Here is a 19,655-nt window from a genome sequence, read left to right as displayed (position 1 = left end):
AATGTCTCCTGCTTCGCTTTACCATTCCTAAGTGCTCAGTAGAATCATTTGCACTGGCTTATCTATGAATATCATGAATGCTATAGACCTCACATATGGGTGTGACTTAGAACTAAGTGAGATGGACAATCCTATCCAAACTGTGAACATGCCAAGATACTTCCATACTTCAGGGTTTCAGGGTTGGCGTTATTCCTGAAACTGCCTGATGGCATCCCAATTGTCCCAGACCCTCCACTTGAGTGGAGAAAAACTTCTCTCCTGATTGCCACTCACTAGGTTGGTCCATTTGCTGCATATGCTACCAGTTTTTTTCCCACCCCTCATCATCTACCTTTTACTCTCTCCTTTGTCCTTGATATTTTCCTCTCACTTCTCCATCCACTGTTACAAAATGTAGTGAGTTTTATCTCCTTATATTATGAAAGGTATAACATTGTAATAACTTGAAGAGTATCAACTTTGGGCTCTGTGGGAAAAGATGTGTATGGAAATTTAGTATGGAAATTCAGCCATGCGCTGCCACCACTTTGTCGTACAATTTTAATAAAGTTGAAATTCCACACCTTCAAAATCTCGGAGAATTAACTCCAGATTCCTCCCTGAATGTCTATCTGAATTAATTGCTATGATTATCATAGTTATTTAGCATAATTAAATTTAGGACAGAACAAATATTAAAAATTAAGAATACTCTGTTACTCAAGGCTGTTTCAATATTGAAATTATCTGGAAAATTTTGAGAACCTCTTCAGTCTCTGTTTGACAAGCCCAAGTAAATAATTGATTTTTGAAAATTCACTGAATAGCAGAGCAAAAGTTTAATGCTGAATTTAACAACACTTAATTACATGTGTTTAACTCTGTTATGCATTTTGCTATCCTGAATAACCTTTAAGCTTCTACTGGAGGTACTGATTTCCTTAATGGGTAAATTTAATAAAAATATTGTAAATAATATGTGTCTTTCTGATTTACAGAGATTGAATTGTGGGAGTTAATAACATGAATGTAATGTGCACATATTTTGATGAAAAAGCATGTCATTTTAATGAATCATAATTTCTAATTAGCTATGATTATCTTGAGTAACTGTGGAGATACATTTTAATTGTATCCCATACTATAATTTCTAGTAGAGCTGATGATAGTTATATTGTCATCATTTTAAATACTTTAAAACATGATCATCTCAATACGCTCTTACTGGTGGCAGAGGAACCAACCCAGTAATTTCTCCATGTCCTATATATGTAATTCTATGACACTAGAATTTTTTTTAATGCAAACACAGCAAATTTATATGTAGGTTCATCCCAATTCTAACTGACCACAGTACATGAAATCCAGAGTTACATAAGACACTAATTGCTGTCATAGCCCAGGATTCTCTAGCCTGTAAGCTTGTTATGGCAGGGAACATCTCAGCTAATTCCATTGTATTGTACTTTCCCAAGTGCTTAGTACAGTGCTCTGCAGATAGTAAGCTTTCAGTACATACCATTAATTGATTGATCCTTAAGCCCCACCTGATATTACATCTAATTACTGCTCGGAAGACAGTTTCCTCTGCATCCCATCTTCCTCTAACCTCTGTCAAGCCACTTTCCAATCAGTGACATGATCATGTCCATCAACTGTATTTACTGTACTCTCCTAAGTGCATACTGCATGCTCTGCGCACTGTAAACGCTCAAAATGCCACTGATTTATTTGGTTTGCTGTTTTGGCAGGAGTTCAGGAGGAAGGGCAGCACAGTTTAGGCTGGAATGGAAGAACTGGATATCTCTCTTCCCTGATTCAGTGCTGACCTTGGCTGAAGCAACAGAAATCCATTCACTCACTCCCACCATCTCCAGTTTCCATCCATTAAATGTAACCCAACTACTCTTTTACTCCTGTCCCAGTTCTCTGCTACATTCTGTGGGGAGAGAGGGAGTGTGGGTTTAGGAAGGAATTGCTCCTGCAATTGCTATTTCATCATAGCTTGCTTTCAACTTAAGCAGCTGAAAATGTCCTGTGATAAAGCAACAAAAAGGTGACAGGTTAGCAGTAAGAAAGTGAGGAATCCAAAAAGAGACAGAGGTGAAAGCTAGGGACAATGAGAAAGTTCATTTGAGAGGAGGTAGTGTATGGGGTGAGAGTAACTGGTGAAGAAAACAGATAAAAAGGAGGAGTGTTCTGGGGAGGACCTTGCAGCCAACAAATAACTCTCTTTGCTCCTATTGAGTATATCTCCATTCTTCCTTCCAATTATTTGTAAATAATTGAACCTACCTGCCTCTCCTTTGGACTGTAAGGCCCTAGAAGACAAAGACTGCTTTTTGCTTCTGCTGTAGCTTCCCAAGTGTTTAGTTCAGCACTTTGCAGAGAATAGACTTGCAATAAATACCATTGATGATGATGATTTATTGTGAATGCTGCAACCCATTGTGTTTGCATGGGAATTAGCACTCCTGAGAGAACACAGAGTGAATTTGCTGGAGACAGACATGTGCTTTTTACTTTGCTTACTAATTTGAGGGCAGATTCATTGAACCTGAGAATTGCAATAGCTCAGATTAGTGAGATTTTCTGAGTTTTTTGAGGGGCTTTGATATGAAACAAAGGATAGTGAATCACACAGATTTTCCTTTACTTCAGGAGATATATAACTCTCTCTGCAGTCTTTGAGAGTCTCTTCTTCCTCCAATGTGGGAATAGGTGACCTCTTTGCAGGTTCATGTAGAGAGGAGGGGAATGTGGGAGAGAATGCCTACAGAAAGGGGTGTTAATTTTTTTTCCAAAGCAGCTTATCTTAATGGAAAGAAAAATGGGGCTAGGAATCAGATGGTCTGAGTTTTTGTCTCAGCCCTGTCATTACTCTGCCAGGTGTGCTTTGAGCACATCCCTTAATCACCTGTTAAAGGGGGATAAATTACCTACTCTCCCTCCCTTTTCATAGTAAGAACGTTGTGTGGGTTAGGGATTGTGTCTTTTTTACTTATCTTTTAATTGTCCCAGAGTTTAGCACAGTGCTAGATACATAGTGAGTGCTTAACAAATATCACTCTTCTCATTTGAGGCAGTGCTCCATTATGGGGTAATTGAAAGTAGCGCTAGCATTCACCCAACCCTGAATCCAGCCTACATTTTATGCATCTTTGAAGCAGATTTTTGGAGTATGAGGCCCAGAATCCTTTGACCTAGATGCCCTGTAGCCTTCCTCTGTTTTGAGGAAATCACCGGCCACCTCAAATATTCCTGAGGGAATCTAGCCAGCCACAAGTTATCTACTTGGTTCCAAAAAGTCTTTTGTCCTGAACTGTACAACATTTGGAAGGCCCCAAACCTGGGTACTTCCACCCAAAGAGAGAGCTACATTCACTCATTCAATCATATTTATTGAGGTCTTACTGTGTACAGAGCACTGTACTAAATGCTTGGGAGAGTACTATATAACAATAAACAGCCACATTCCCTACCCACAATAAACAGGTGGTCAGGATGGGACCGCAGTGTTGGTTTTGGATATTTGAGGATGGAGGTGAAAACATGCCTATTTCAGTCACTTTGTCTGAGCAAAGGTGCAGCTGAACTAGGTTATCCGCACTCTTCAGGGAGTGTGCCCTCATGAAGACTGCCTCACTAATCTGAAATCTCTTCAAAGACTTGCCTCTTCTGATCTATCTAGTAGATTTGGCACTGGCTGTCTTCATTAACATTTTTCTTCTACATTTACAAATCTAAGTTTGCAATGTTGTCACCCGTTAATTTCATGCAGTGCCTAACACATGCTATCCTTATTGCTGATTTTCAGCAAGAGTGACTCACAGCTGTAATAGCTCTTGGAAATAGTTTCTGGTTACTAAAGATTGAACATGGAAATTTGCTCTTATTCAACAAGATCATTCAGATATAAATGATGGTTTGCATGGAATCCAAGCTAGTTGGTTATATCCTCTCTACTTTCTCTCTCTCTCTCTCTCTAAGAAGAGGCAACTCAGTTCTATTAAAGGCATGGGAGACAAAGGTTCCTTAATTGGTTTCACCCAGGAGGAAGAGAATGTTTGTCTTCCCTGCAGTTGGGTGTAAATCTGTTAGGGAGTGCCTGGGAGGGAATGAGTTATAGTCTAAATAGGGGATATAGGGGTCTAACAAGTGCAATCTCTCAATCTGTCCTTAGTCCTAAAAGGGACTATACCAGTGCACAGTGGCTGAAGAAAGGTAAAGAATGGAGGAATATTCCTTTATACTGAAGCTAGTGTATTTCAGTATCCTCAAAATTTAACCTTACAGTGTTATTATTTTCTCTTGAACAAGAAAAATACTCAGTTGAAGTTGAAGCCTAGGGGGAAAGAGGATTGTAGGTCAGGAGATCTAGGTTCTAATCCCTGCTCTGCCACTAACTTGTTATTTAACTTTGGGCCAGTCACTTAATTGCTCAGTTGTTTTATTTGTAAAATGGGGATTTAAATATCTAATCTCCCTCCTTCTTAGACCATAAGCCTCAGGTGAGTAGATTATTTTGTATCTACTCCAGTGCTTAGAACAGTGCTTGACATATAGTAAGAGCTTAATAAAAGCCATTTATCCCATTAATTGCTATTTGGTATATAGTAGTTCTGTAGTGCCCTCTCAGGGGTGTTAATAATAATGTTGGTATTTGTTAAGCGCTTACTATGTGCCAAGCACTGTTCTAAGCGCTGGGGTAGACACAGGGGAATCAGGTTGTCCCACGTGGGGCTCACAGTCTTAATCCCCATTTTACAGATGAGGGAACTGAGGCACAGAGAAGTTAAGTGACTTGCCCACAGTCACACAGCCGACAAGTGGCAGAGCTGGGATTCGAACTCATGAGCCCTGACTCCAAAGCCCACGCTCTTTCCACTGAGCCATGCTGCTTCTCCATGCACTCTCCAGGGTGCACTCTCCAGGGTGCACCTGGAGAGTTTCCAATACTCTATCAGTCTCGACCATAGAAGGGGGATTCAAGCAGAGGCATATGTTGGGGAAGCAGCATGGCTTAGTGGAAAGAGCATGGACTTGGGAGTCAGAGGTTATGGGTTCTAAACCCAGCTCTGCTGTTTGTCAGCAGTGTGATTTAGGGCAAGTCATTTAACTTCTCTATGACTCAGTTACCTCATCTGCAAAATGGGGATTAAGACTGTGAGCCCCACGTGGGACATCCTGATAACTTTGTATCTATCCCAGGGCTTAGAACAGTGTTTGGCACATAGTAAGTGCTTCCAGTGTTATTATTCTGTTCCTAGGTTAGGCAGTGTTTACCCGGTGGAAGGCAATCTGTTAGAGGTCAAAACTCACTTGTGCTGGGCAGCAGCGGCATGGGAGAGAGTTGAGGATGGAGACTCATGAGGACTGTGTGGAAGAAGGCAAAGGTAAACCACTTTCTTATTTTTACTAACATAACTCTATGGATACACTACCAGAATGATTGCAGATGGAGGTGGGGTATTCTGGGAGAGATGTGTCCATGGCATCGCTATGGGTCAGAGTCGACTCGACAGCAGAAGGCAAGACTAGTTTTTTAGTACCCAAGTGCTTGGTATATAGTTAGGGCTTAACAAAAATCATTATTATTACTATTATTACCATAAAAATTACCAGTAGTTGAACACCATTCCCTCCAAATAGCCTCATACCCCAGGATGATTAATATTTAGGAAATGTATTCTGGTAGCTAAATAGTTTTGAACTAGGCTAAAAATAATTCCCCCAGGTAAAGCATTCCATCTTGTACAGGGGAGACCTGTGAACTCTAAACATGGAAAAATATTAATAGCATTAGTATATTCAGGGAGTCACTAGAAATCAGCAAAAAGCCTCCTCCCCAGGAGGAAAAATGAAATATTATTTTTAGAATATTATGGGGGGAAAAATATTGTAAAAACCCCACAGCAGTGGTAGGAGGAATTCCCAAACAGGGATGTAGGTCGGCTCACGGATTATGTTACTATTTAACACTGATACCACTTCCCAACTTTTAGGAACAATTTGATTTCTTCAGAACATGTAAAAATTCAGAACACTGGGCAGCTGGACATAAGTAAGGGGCCTAAAATAGAAGTCAAAAAGCCCTAATGAGCCCAGCGAGAGGAATACAGTAGGGTAGGTTACTTGGAGAGAGTGACTATCCCTACTGCTCAGGTGCAGAGCTGCTAAGGAGCCAGTCTCTTTCATGACACTCCAGATGCCAAACTCTTCAAGTTGGGAACTAGGGGGAAGGGAAGGGAGGAGGAGCAGAGGGTCAGCCAAGCTCATACTCTTCCAACCTGAATGCTACAGCCTCTTGATGAATATTTTTGGAGGATAACAGGAGCTGGTCTGTGGGTAGCCAGCCGCTGGAGGATTCATTTTAAAGAGGCAATTAGGCAACAATCACAAGGGGGAAACTAGGAGGAAATGATGCAGTATCATTCCCTTGAGATCAAAGAGACAGAGGTCATGGGTTCTAATCCTGACACCATTTGTCTGTTGTGTGACCTTGGGCAAGTCACTTAACTTCTCTGTGCCTCAGTTACCTCATCTGTAAAATGGAGATTGAAACTGTGAGCCCCACATGGGACAACCTGAATACCTTGTACCTACCCCAGCACTTAGAACGGTGCTTGGCACATAGTAAGCACTTAACAAATACTGTAATTATTATTTTTATATGCTAGGGTGGAAACAAGTTAAATCAGGAACAGTCCCTGTCCCAAGTAGGGCTCACAGTCTAGGTAGGAAGAAGAACAGGCAAATCAAATTCTCATTTTACAGATGAGAAAACTGAGGCACAGAGAAGTTAAGTGATTTGCCCCAGGTCACACAGCAGGCAACTAGCAGGACCACAACTAGAACCCAGGATCTCTGACTCCGAAGACCCTGCTTTCTCCTCTGGTCCCCACTGCTCCTCAGTGTTTTTTCCATGTTCTCAGACTCCAAATATATATATTATAATACATAATAATAATTATGGTATTTGATAAGTGCTTACTATGTGCTAGGCACTATACATAGAAGCAGGGTGGCGTAGTGGAAAGAGCACGGGCCTAGGAGTCAGAGGTCATGGGTTCGAATTCCAGCTCCGCCACTTCTCAGCTGTGTGACTTTGGGCAAGTCACTTCACTTCTCTGTACCTCAGTTATCTCATCTGTAAAACGGTGATTAAGACTGTGAGCCCCATGTGGAAGATGGGCAGAGCTGTTTCACATGAGCCCCATGTGGAACAACCTGATTACCTTATATCTACCCCAGCACTTAGAACAGTGCTTGGCACACAGTGCTTAATGAACATCATAATTATCATTATTATTATTATATATACTGCCCCTATTTCTGAGACCTCAGTGCCAAGAAAAATACATTGAATCCTTTCTCCTTAAGCTCCCTAATCTTAGCCAAGAAATATTTCCACTCTTCACACAGTTTACATGCCAGAAAGTGAACCTGAAGTTTTAGGACCATTTTTTGCACAAACCTGAGGTGAAAATTAGAATAGTCAGTGCTCTCCAGTCATTGTTAAGAGAAATGATAATTTAGTCTTCGAATAAAACTCAAGCTCAGTCGTTTTCCTCACGATGCTTTTGAATGCTTACCAGATAACAATCTAACACCGAAAGTAGACAGAATTGCTAGAATACAGTAATACTTGAGTTCCAGGAAATGATATAAAGCCAACCCTCAAAAATAGAAATGATTAAAACATAACATATCAATTTTTTAATCAATTGATAATGTTCCTTGGCTAATTCCTTTGCTCTTCCTTGTAGTAGTTATTAATACATAAATATCCATAGCAATCATTCAATAAATAATAGTTTTTGAGCAGCCTCTGTGGGCAGAGTGTTGAAATAAGTACTGTGAGGCATTAAAAACAGAAAATGAGGCCTAAGTAGTATTCATTTATTCATTCAATCATATTTATTGAGCACTTACTATGTGCAGAGCACTATACTAGGCACTTGGAATGTACATTTGGGCAACAGATAGAGACAATCCCTGTCCAACAGCGGGCTCACAGTCTAAACGGGGGAGACAGAAAACAAAACTAAGCAAGCAGTCTGGTGTCAATATCATCAAGATAAATGATGATATTTATCATCATCCCTGACTTCCCTAACACTGTGGACGGTACGACCATCCTTCCTGTCTCTCAAGCTCGCAACCCTGGTATCATCTTTGATTCGATTCTCTCATTCACCCCACACATCCAATCCGTTACCAAGACCTGCCGGTCTCACCTTTATAATATTGCCAAGATCCGCCCTTTACTCTCCACCCAAATGGCTGTCTTACTGGTACAGGCTCTCCTAATATCCCGGCTGGATTATAGTGTCAGCCTTCTCTCTGATTTCCCTTCGTCCTGTCTCTCCCCGCTCCAGTCTATTCTTCATTCCGCTGCCCGGCTCATCTTTCTGCAGAAACGCTCTAGGCATGTCACTCCCCTTCTTAAAAACCTCCAGTGGTGAACTATCAACCTCCGCGCAAAACAAAATCTTCTCACTCTAGGCTTCAAGGCTCTCCATCACCTTGCCCCCTCCTACCTCTCCTCCCTTCTCTCTTTCCACTGCCCACCCCGTAGGCTCCGCTCCTCTGCCGCCCACCTCCTCACCGTCCCCCATTCTCGCCTGTCCCGCCGTCGGCTTCTGGGCCACGTCCTCCCGCTGTCCTGAATTGCCCTCCCTCCTCACCTCCGCCAAACTAATTCTCTTCCCCTCTTCAAAGCCCTACTTTGAACTCACCTCCTCCAAAAGGCCTTCCCAGACTGAGCTTCCCCTTTTCCCTCTGCTCCCTCTGCTGCCTCTCTATGCCCCCCTTTCACCTCCCCTCAGCTAAACCCCCCTTTCCCCTCTGCTCCTGACCCTCTCCCTTCCCCTCATCACTGAGCTCGTCTGCTCATTTGTATATATTTTTATTACCCTATTTATTTTGTTAATGAGATGTATATCCCCTTGATTCTATTTATTGCTATTGTTTTTGTCTGTCTCCCCCGATTAGACTGTAAGTCCATCAATGGGCAGGGAAAGAGCCCGGGCTTGGGAGTCAGAGGTCATGGGTTCGAATTCCGACTCTGCCATTTGTCAGCTGTGTGAGTGTGGGCAAGTCACTTAACTTCTCTGTGCCTCAGTTACCTCATCTGTAAAATGGGGATGAAGACTGTGAGCCCCACGTGGGACAACCTGATTCCCCTGTGTCTACCCCAGCGCTTAGAACAGTGCTCTGCACATAGTAAGCGCTTAACAAATACCAACATTATTATTATTATTAAAATGGGAATTAACTGCGAGCCTCACGTGGGACAACCTGATGACCCTGTATCTACCCCAGTGCTTAGAACAGTGCTCTGCACATAGTAAGTGCTTAACAAATACCAACATTATTATTATTATTATCTGTTGCCGAATTGTACATTCCAAGTGCTTAGCACAGTGCTCTGCACATAGTAAGCACTCAATCAATACTATTGAATGAATGAATGAATGAATGAAAGTCAGGCCATGTTTAAGACTTTCAGTTTCTTGGAAACAATCACTGGAGACCATTACAAGCCTCGGAGAGGGCATCTTCATTTTCTTCATCAGTGGAGCATCTTTATAATCATTAATAAAGCCCTAATGATGACAAAAACCTGTTAGAATTCAGTGGCTATCACTTAAAGATGAATTGAGATATCAGGAAAAAAATAGAATATCTTATCTGTCACTTGTTTACACAAGTCTTGTTACAGCTTTCTCATTAGTGTGAACAGAAACTTACTGTGATTCAGGACGTAAGTTTTGTTTCAAAACAGTATTTGGAGGATGGTAGGAGGAGGTCTAAGCCATCATCTAGGGTGCAGCACACAAATTTGGGATTGTGCAAATGCTGGAGATAGTTCTCTGTATTTTTCTGGCATGATGGCTATGTTGCTATGTGGCTATTGCAGTTTCCTAAGCATTTCTGAAACTCCAAGTGCTTAAAATATTTCTGGTAAAGAAACACCTCCTCTCCCCATTTCTTACAACAGACTCTCTATGTCCTTAGCCTCATTTCCTTTCTACCTACTCTCTTCTTGACTCACTGAAATATAAATTTCTTTTTATTCACTCTACTGAACTGCTGCATACCAAAATCTCTAAAGAGCTCCTGGTAAACCTAATTGTTTCTACTCTGTCCTAGTCCTCCTGAACTTTTCCTTCATCTTGGGCCCAGTTGACATCTATGTCTTCCATTTCTTCCCCTCATTAAACAAAATATTTCTAACTATTAGCTTCAAAGCTCTCCATCAGCTTGTTTTATCTCTCTGCTATTTTCTGTCACATTTCTTCACTTCTCTAGCTAGGCGTCTACCAGTACTTTGCTTAATATTCTCCCATCTTCCAACACACTCTTTAATGTATCATTCACATTATTATCACACCTTTAGTCTTCTAAGGCATCCCAAGCACAACTCAGATCTATCATATTCATTTACATTTCCCTCCCCACTACCAAAGCCCTTCTAAAAAGCTACCTCCTATTAAACAAAACAAATCAAAACAAAAACATTACCAACTTTGTTGGTTATGCCACCCCTCAGGCACCTTAACATGCATGTGCATGTCTATTTATTTGTTTGATCGCTGATTATTGCTCTTATCTATATCTATGCCCAACCCAAATAGGGACAGCCCTTTTGAATGCACAATGTGGCTCCATTGTGGATCCCATTTTGGCCTTTTAATCACCTGCATGAATGCATACGCACACCCATTTACATGCACACTCATAATTTTTTCTGTTGTGTATTCAGCAATTTATGTTCACTTATCTCCCTTGTTAGACTAAAAGCACTGTAAAGTCAGGGATAGTGTCTTAGGCTGTTGTTGAATATCCCTAAGTTCCTTGTATAATGCTCTGTATATAATAATAATTGTGGTATTTGCTAAACAATCACTATGTGCCAGGCACTGTACTAAATGCTGGAGTGGATAGGAGCTAATTAGGTTGGACACAGTCACATAGTAGATGCTCAGTCAGGGCTGTGGTTGATGATGATTTTCAGTTACCATAAAATTCTAGTGGAAGTTCTGCCACTTATCCTACCCTGACTTGATTACTGCAACAGCCTCCCTGCTGACCTCCCTGCCTCCTTTTTCTCCCCACTTAAGTCCAAACTTCACTCTGCTGCCCGGATCATTTTTCTACAGAACCATTCAGTACATTTAACCCCACTCCTCAAGAACCTCCAGTGGTTACCCATCCACCTCTGTGTAGAAAAGAAAATCCTCACCAGTGGTTTTAAAGCAGTTAATCACCTCTCTCCCTCCTACCTTGGCTCTCTGATTTCTTACTAGAACCCAACCCATACACTTCGCTCCTCTAATGCCAACCTATTTATTCAATCCCATCTATCGCACCACCAACCCCTCACCCATGTCCTGACTCTGACCTGGAACTCCCTTCCCTTTCATATCAGATAAACAATTACTCTCCCCACTTTCAAAGCTCTATAAAAATCGCATCTCCTCCAAGAGGCCTTCCTCAATTTAGCCATCATTTCCTCTTCTAGTCCCTTCTGTGATGCCCTTCTACTTGGGTTTTATGAACTTTGTTCAACACCCCCCCACCCCGGCACAGAGCAATTATTAAATTTCCCATAATTTATTTATATCAATGTCTGTCTTTCCCTTCCTCTCCCCACCAAGACTGTAAACTCCTTGCATGTAGGGAACATGCCTGCTACCTCTGTTATATTTTCCCAATTGCTCAGTACAGTTCTCTGCACATAGTTAGCGCTCAATAAATACGATTGATTGCTTGATTCTGCCTTTTCCAGGGAAAATATAGTCCTCAGTTGGCTTCAATGTATTCTTACATTCACCTAAGTCAATCAATGATATTTACTGAGCATCTACTCAGTTAGAAGCTGGGTTCTAATTCCAGCTCTGCCAGATGTCTGCTGTGTGACTTTGGCCAAGTCACTTAACTTCTGTAGGCCTCAATGACTTCATCTGTAAAATGGGGATTAAGAATGTGAGCCCCATATGCGACAGTGACAGTGCTTCCCACATAGTAAGCTCTTAACAAGTATCATAATAATAATAATTAATACTATGCAGAGTACTATAATAAGCACTTGAGTAAGTATGATAGAAGTGGTAATAATGATAATAATAGTTATGGTTACTTGAGTGCTTACTATGTGCCAAGCACTGTTCTAAAATCCGGGACAACAAGGTAATCAGGTTGTCCATGTGGGGCTCACAGTCTTAATCTCCATTTTACAGATGAGGTTACTGAATCACAGAGATGTTAAGTGGCTTGCACAAGGTCACACAGCAAACAAGTCCTTGCCCACAAGAAGCTTACAGTCTACAGGGGGAGGCAGACATTAAAATAAATTTGAGAGAGGGGAAAATAGTAGAGTGTAAGAATATGTACATAAAGGCTGGGGGCTGGGGTGAGTGTCACAGTGCTTAGGGTGTACACTACTAAGGTCATAATTGATGCAGAATGGGGAGCAGATAGAGGAAAAGAGGGCTTAGTCAGGGAAGGTTTTGGAAGAGGTGTGATTTGTTAGAGTTTTGAATGTGGAGAGAGTGGTGGACTGTTAGATATTAAAGGAGAAGGGAGTTCCAAATCTAGTGGAGAAGTTGTACATAGGTTCAGTGCTGAGACCGATCAGATCAGAGTACACACTGGTGTTAGAAGAGCAGAATGTGCAGATTGGGTTGTAGTAGGAGATCAGTGAAGGAAGGTAAAAGGGAACAAGCTGATTGAGTCCCTTAAAATCAATGGTGAGGAGTTTCTGTTTGATGCAGAGATAGATGGGCAGCCATTGGAGGTTTTTGAAGAGTGGGGAGATATGGACTGAAGGATTTTTAAGGAAAATGATACAGTCAGTAGAAGGAAGTATATAGAGAGAGGAGAGACAAGAGGCAAGAAGGTCAGCAAGGAAGCTGATGCATTAGTCAGGTCGGGAAATAATAAGCACATGGATCAGCATGGTAGTCGTAGTTTGGATGCAGAGGAAAAGGTGGATTCTAGATCTCTTTTAAAGGCAGAACTGACAGGATTTGGTGACAGATTGTGGGTAGAATGAGAGAGATGAGTTGAGACACCTTCCTCCAAGGATTTCAAACCAAGATATTTCTTAGGAAGCAGTATGGCCTATCAGAAAGAGCTTGAGCCTAGGGGTCAGAGCACTTAGGTCCTAATCCTGGATCTGCCACTTGCCTGCTGGGTGACCTCACTTAACTTCTCTGTGCCTCAGTTTCCTTAACTGTAAAATAGATATTAACACATTCTCACTTCTACTTAGTCCTTGTCCCATGTGGGCTCCGAGTCTGTGTCCAACCTGTGAGATCATTTCTGCAAATTATTGGACATCTTGTTTCACGATTCCACTTTTTTTATTCTCATCAAATGTGCTTGTTGGGGTACTGCATAGTCTTAACTGTGCTAACAGGAGCTTACAGTCTTAACTGTGTTAACACGAGTGTATATAGGTAAGGATGCACAAACAAGTGCTATACAAAGAACAAGGAATCAAACTGTGTGCTATAGTACTATTGGTACATGAACACTTAAATTGGGCGACAGAGATCCATTTGAAATCAATTATTTGGCAATACTTTTTTTTCTCTGTGGCTGTAACAATTGTCCCAAAGTATTGATGACCGTTGCCTATGAAATCAGATAATATTTTAGCCACTTTCAATTGATTTTCAAAATTTACATTTCTGGGAAGGAGAGTTAGTGCTTAAAAGAACCATCATCTTTAGCCTTGATTTAATCTTAAATAGCTTAACTTTATGGTAAAAGAAGGACAGGAAGACTTGGAAAATGAGCCTATCTGTCAATTTTGCTCTAATTCATGAAAAAGCCGCTGGTATTGCTATTTTTGCTCTACTGATTTTAACTTTCAGATGGAAAAATGGTCTATAACTTATAAAAGCAATTAAAACAGAGTGACTATTTCTAATAGTGGAACCATAATCTCCATAACTCAATTCTTGTTTAATGACTGTACTGGGTATGATTTCATAAACAGTCCAGGGTTATTATTTTGGGGTGAAATTCTTAATCTGATCGACCTCGGAATGTACAATATGTTTTGTCAATATTATATATAGTTAAATTAAAAATCTTAATAGCAGAAACCCATTGAGCATAACAAACCTTGTTGTTAATAGTTTTTGGTCTTGCTGGAATGATGACCTATTATGTAGTATCAGCATGCCATGGAAAAGTGTCACCATTTGGAGGCTTTCTCACTAGGAATTAATTAACAAAGCAATATCAGGCCTTTATTGAACACCATTATAGAGTCTTGTGTAGCTGAGATGGACTTTCATTAATGTAATTTAATTAAAAATAAATCTCTAACTGAAGCTGATGTCTATAGCTTGAAATGAACCAGGGAAGGTAACTCTTAATAAAAGAAGAAATTTTGTTTTGCCCAGGTCTATTGTATCCCATCCAGGGTACCGTTCCTTCCTCTTGATGAAAATGACATTAAAGGGCTGCACTGATGAAGCCATGATCTTCTCTTGTGAACCCTGGTGGGACATAGTGAGCTGAACTGTGCAACTCTGAATAATGGAGTTGTTATTTAAAAATTATAATCCACCCTTTGAAATGCTTTGTCAATTATAAACCAACCATTGTTTAAATAACTTACAGTCAAATCTCTCTGAAAGCCAGTTGAATTCACCAGAGGTTTTCCTAAGAGAGGGAAATTAGCATTATGAGAACCTGAACTTTTTCTAGTTCTTCTTTGCTGCTTCCAAGTTTTGTATCTGTGACCTGAGATTGGTTTAATTTCAAGAAGCAATTGAACTGGAAAACTGAATGATAAAATGCATGAATAAAATTAGATACACAGCAATTTTTGGCAGCATGCAAAATTTTTCTATCAGAGGCTGATTTTTTGAATTTTTATCTTTTTTTCTAACAAGTTTATAATCACTTTAAATGTAAGAAGAAAAAAGCAAAACAATTATAGAAGGCCCTCTGTCAGAATCAATAGCCCTTAGGACTGACTTGCTTCCACAAAACTGTAATTCTGTTGCATGCCATCACCACCACTCACCTCTTCTATCTGCCTAACAACCTGACTCCCTATATTATCATGTTAGCACCTTGTTGCCAAAACTCTCTCTGGTAACCTCCCAGTAAAGACATCACTATCCCTTTCCCCTTAACTACTGCACAAGGAATCTGATATAATCTTTGACAGTGAGAGGGGGAGTTTAGAAAGAAGGATAATATTGTGGGGACTCAGAATAAGGCTGAAGAATGAAAAAGGTTTGCAGAATCTTTGGGCTATAATAAAAGGATTTATGTTAACAGTAAGTGAACTAAAGCTATGGCCATCGACCATTATTTAGACCTAGTCTGTCTCTCCATTTGTATGACCAACTTCAGTTAATGTGTTTTTCTGCATGTAGAAGTGAGGTAACTACAATTGAAAAATGTGTTTATTTCTGGAGTAAGTATATGAAAGACAGTAGAGTAATTGAAGACTTGAGTAAATAGGAGAGTTGATTTTAGGGGTGGATGAAGTGGTTAGGTCATCCAGGATTGCCTATTTTTAGAGTTTACTTCTCTCTGGGCTCGGCCTTCCCTATCAAGCTGCAGAGTCCCTGACTCTCTTCTGCCTCCCCAGTGGATATCTGTTGGCCTCAAGAAAACTGACATTTTACTTGGGATGAGAAGCAGCATTGCCTAGTGGTTAGAGCATAGGCCTGGAAATCAGAAGAACCTGGGTTTTAATCCCAGCTCTGCCACTTGTCTGCCATGTGATGTTGGGTAAGTCACTTCACTCCCCTGTGCCTCAGTTTCCTCCTCTATAAAATGGGGACTAAAACTGTGAGGCCCATGTGGGACAGGGACTATGTTCAATGTGATTAGCTTGTATCTACCCCAGTGCTTAGTACAGTGCCTGGCACGTATTAAGCACTGAACAAATGCCATAAAAAAAGAGAGAGAGAGAATTGTAAAAGGGCAGAAATACCATCTGGTCCAGAAGTTCCCTTTCTGAACCACCTTCTCCCCAGACAGAGCCCAGGAAGGTGTTGCACTCTAGAGTCCTTGACTCAACCTGAAAAGGCATAATTTAAGGAGCAGAACTATTCTAGTGAACATCTAAATGGAAAGCTACTATATTTATCACTGCCTTTAAAATGCAAGTGGCTTCATGTGTGATTGATGAGGTACTAAATCTCACCAGTAGTTCTGGTCTTGAGCCTCTCCAGGGCCACAAGATGCCAATTTATGTGGGAGAAGCAGGTCACTTTGGGCGAGAGTTAATTGGGTGGCCAACAGGGGGCACAGAGTGTAATTGGGGCAAGGAGCCTGGAATATGGAAATACAGTTACTTCAAATATGCAGTTGCAAGAGAAAAGGGGAAGAGGGATCATGACAACTAGACGTTTTTTAAAGCATATATCCTATGTAGGTGAACAGAAATGTGCCTTTAGCAACCTCTAGAGAATGTGGGAGAGGGACTATGTTCAATGTGATTACCCTGTATCTACCCCAGTGCTTAGTACAGTGCCTGGCAATTATTAAGCGCTGAACAAATACCATAAAAAAGAGAGAGAATTGTAAAAGGACAAAAATACCATCTGGTCCAGAAGTTACCTTTTTGAACCACCTTCTCCCCAGATAGAGCCCAGGAAGGTGTTGGGCCTTCCTCATAAACTCAGCATATGAGATTAGACTCCCATCTTCTTTGCTTAATCACTGCACACTGTTTCGTAATGTTAGTGGTCCGGGCATTAGGTTAGAATAGGCCATCTGAGTTAGAAAAGTTCCAGCTATAGACTGGAAGGCTCAAGTTAAGAATAGAGCCACAGCAGTAACACTGACATGTAAACAATGTAGATAATAGAAATGAAACTGTTATTTGTAGTTATAATACAGTTAAAGGGCCTGACAACTTTCAAAGAATTAAAACAACAGTAAATAGCATTTTCTTAATGCATATGTTTCCCCCCCCCCCCAGAAGTCAATAGGAGGTCATTTTCAAATAATCATGCAGAGTAGATTATAAACCCCTTAAACTTGTTAGCCACCTAAAATCAGCTTTTTAATTAAAAGCTGAATGATTACTTACAATCAGAAACAAAGATGAAGGACCTCCAGATGCAACCGGATAGAATGCTCTGCTTCCTTTTAATGTAGAATGCAGTTACTTTGGAAGAAAATAAACTAGAGAAGCTATTTTACCATTTCATTTGTCCTCAACTAGTAGCTTATTAAATACTCAGTGAGCTCCCTAATTCCTTTCCTACCAGTGATCCACCACAGCTACTTTCCTGCACTCATTAATATTCTATGAAAATCAACGTAAAAGTAGATTGTATAGGATGAACCAGGAGCACTGGCAAAGAATGTTGCTGGGTGTATTCAACAGCAGCCAAGTGAGTAAAATGATGAAGTTTTATGGCTACTCAGATCCCTATGACTTATAGGGACACAGTGGCCATTAACTTGAGAAAAATGTCCTTGGATTATGGACAGTGGCCCACGGTAATGTTGATTTTTATGGGTCTCCTGAGGCATATTTGATATTCCATCACACATCACATGCAGGAAAGTCACATATATGCTAAAGGCAGTGATGAATACAGTAGCACACCTGTTAGGTAAAACAGATCATAGGAGATGTTTGCAATTTGAATCATTCCTTGGTAGTGATAATCAACAATTGCTTAGTCCAGTGGCTTAATAAATGTGCCTTGGCCTCTCCTGTAGAATTTCTCTTTAGATCCTAGTTCCTTGTTTGCTTCTTCCTCATCCATAAGCATGTCTACCAATTCTGTTACATTGTACACTCTTAAGTGTTCAATAAATATTATTGATTGGTTATCTCTACTCAGATTGCCCATAGTAAGCACTTACCAAATACTATCATCATCATCATCATCAAACTGGGTATTCAATACCTGTACTCCCTCCTACTTAGACTGTGAGCTCCATGTGGGACCTAATTATCTTATATCTTCCCCAGTGCTTATTATAGGGCTTGGCACATAAGTGCTTAAAAATATTATTATTGTTACTATTGAAAGGTAATGTGGAGTTCTAGACAAGCACTATATATTCATGCTCCTCTTCACCCTCCTTAACCTCAAGATTTCAGTCGTGAACTGATTTGGGAATTTCTAGACAAAGAGCAGTTGGGTGGTCACTCATCCAGTTTTCAGCTGGTCTGTGCCCTGCCCCATGTTGTTATGGCATAGTCAGTCAGTCATATTTATTGAGCGCTTACTGTGTGCAGAGCACTATACTGAGCACTTGGGACAGTACAATATAACAGAATGCAGATGCATTCCCTGCCCTCAAAGAGCATACCTTCTAGAGGGGTACAGGATTTCTTTATAACTATTTTTAAAATTTATTTTAAATTCCAAACCCCTGTTTGCCTCTACTGCTAGTACTGAGTTCCGTGCCTCAGAAGCAGTGCCCTGTTTGCAGTAACACAGGTGGGATCTCAAGGATGTCATGATTCTCGTGGTGGACCTCACTTTGATTCTGCAAAAGATTTTGTGTGACATTACTGTCATTCTACTTAACATGCATAATGCATGCTACCCAACATGTGACTGTTACCTCGGGTTGGCCAAAGGCCTCCCAGTATTTGTAAATGCTGCTAATGGTCCTACTTAAAAAAGCTTTGAGTTAGGATGATAATTTAACAAAGGTGTATCCCTGGATAATGGCTTTTGGTAGCTGGGTCGCTGCAATTTCCTCCTTTCTGCTGGGCTCTTTTAAAGACCACATCATTGATTCTGATTCTGTATCAGTTTGATGTTGTCACTCCATATCCAGAACCACATGAAAAGAATGAGATGTGATTTGGAGTTGTTTATTAGATTTATCACCTTTCTCTCATAAAACATCAGAATATTTAGTTCAGTGCACTTTTCAGGGCACAGGCAAAAAATAACATTTGCTCCTTTCCATTCCCTGTTAGAAGAAAATAGTTTCCTTCAGGAAGTTTACCCGTATCAAATAATCGTACTTCTACTTTCTGCACTTCTGTGGGTCAAATCCTTATCTGGTATAAAGCCTTTTGAGCTCTATTTATATTTAATATGTTGAAACATATCTTTATGATTTAATTTATTAACTTGTTCAGTTAGAATGTTCCTTTGTATCAATTATGGATTTAAGGATTATAGGTTTATATGAGAACTGTAGACTTCTTGAAAGCAGGGACAATATTCATCCTTCCTGTACACACAAACCTTTGATTTTTTTCCTTTTTGATGATGAAAATTACATCCTGTTGAAATGATTCCATTCAATCTATCAGTCATTTACTCAGTATTTTTGGGTGGTTATTTTGCTTGGAAAAGTAGCAAAACAGTTAGAAAAATGATCCCTACCTTCAAGGAATTTACAATCTATTAGTTTAGAAAGATAATTAAGTGATTTAGAGAAGCTAAATTAAGCTCTCTACTTAAGCATTCTAGTTACTTCTCTACTTAAGTTGAGAAGCAGTGTGGTATAGTGGAAAGAGTATGGGTTAGGGAGTCAGAGGATGTGGGTTCCAATCCTGGCTCTGCCACTTGTCTGCCTTGTGACCTTGGGCAAACCACTTAACTTCTCTGTGCTTCAGTTACCTCATTTTGTAAAATGGGGATTAAGACTGAGCCCCACATGGGACAACTTGACTACCTTGTATCTACCCCACTGCT

The sequence above is a fragment of the Ornithorhynchus anatinus genome, chromosome 17 (assembly GCF_004115215.2).
Source record: "Ornithorhynchus anatinus isolate Pmale09 chromosome 17, mOrnAna1.pri.v4, whole genome shotgun sequence".
Taxonomy (NCBI): Eukaryota; Metazoa; Chordata; class Mammalia; order Monotremata; family Ornithorhynchidae; genus Ornithorhynchus; species Ornithorhynchus anatinus.
The sequence above is the reverse complement of the archived record's forward strand: the minus strand, read 5'-3'. Positions refer to the sequence as shown.